The sequence below is a fragment of the Ambystoma mexicanum genome, chromosome 3q, assembly GCF_040938575.1.
Source record: "Ambystoma mexicanum isolate Mex_15411 chromosome 3q, UKY_AmexF1_1, whole genome shotgun sequence".
Classification (NCBI taxonomy): Eukaryota; Metazoa; Chordata; class Amphibia; order Caudata; family Ambystomatidae; genus Ambystoma; species Ambystoma mexicanum.
The window spans coordinates 634619889-634620597 of record NC_090926.1 but is presented as its reverse complement, the minus strand read 5'-3'; the positions used below and the strand labels follow the sequence as shown (position 1 = coordinate 634620597).

Genomic DNA, 709 nt, shown 5'->3' with positions numbered 1-709 from the left:
ATAGCCATCAGCACTGAAATCCCTGACGTGCCTCAACACCTCTGCCATTAGTATGCAGCGACAACCTATGAAAAAGATTGGTCTAGCTGGGCACACATTGAGTCTCCTGCTGTAGCACTCTACCGCGACCGCTTAGTTTTTTGTTTTTCTGTTTTTTACTGCCATGCTGTTGAATGCTCTGTTACATTGTGCACCATTGTCTAGAAGCTAGTGGAACTAAGTAAGTTGTGAAATTTGCTAAGAGGGTATTCTGTGCATTAATACCTTTTTAGTACTTTTATGTTGCCTAAAATTTTTTTTTTTTTGTGTAATCCTGTGGCCAAAATGATGCTACCGATAGGAGACAGTGTGATTGTTTCTTTTCATTAAACAATGCAAAAATAATACTTCATGAATTTGCATACCATTCTTGCACAAGGTCCATGATAATCTTCCCTGTATTATTCTAAAGTTAGCATATGTGTTGTTCAGAAGAAGGCTGTTTGGTTGGTATGGCAACTAGAAATGGTTGTGGCATTCACTGTTGCATTACTGATTATTTTCCATCATGTCACTCACTGTAGGGCAGTGTTTTAAAATATTTGGTACTTTGCAGATAGGATCAGTAAATAGGATGTATGAATGTGTTTCTTCCTTCAGATCAGCATTGCTCCCTCTGCCAACATGTATCATAGCAGGTACGAATCAACTAAAGGAATCTACAAAACTA

General features: G+C 38.1%; 1 non-coding gene across 1 annotated transcript; it reads right to left on the bottom strand.

Annotated features, from left to right (window-relative positions):
- Window positions 1-376: 376 nt before the first annotated feature.
- LOC138448215 (U6 spliceosomal RNA) lies at window positions 377-479 on the bottom strand. The gene has a single exon (XR_011260060.1). It is a non-coding gene; the product is annotated as a U6 spliceosomal RNA (small nuclear RNA).
- Between the last annotated feature and the right edge of the window lie 230 nt (window positions 480-709).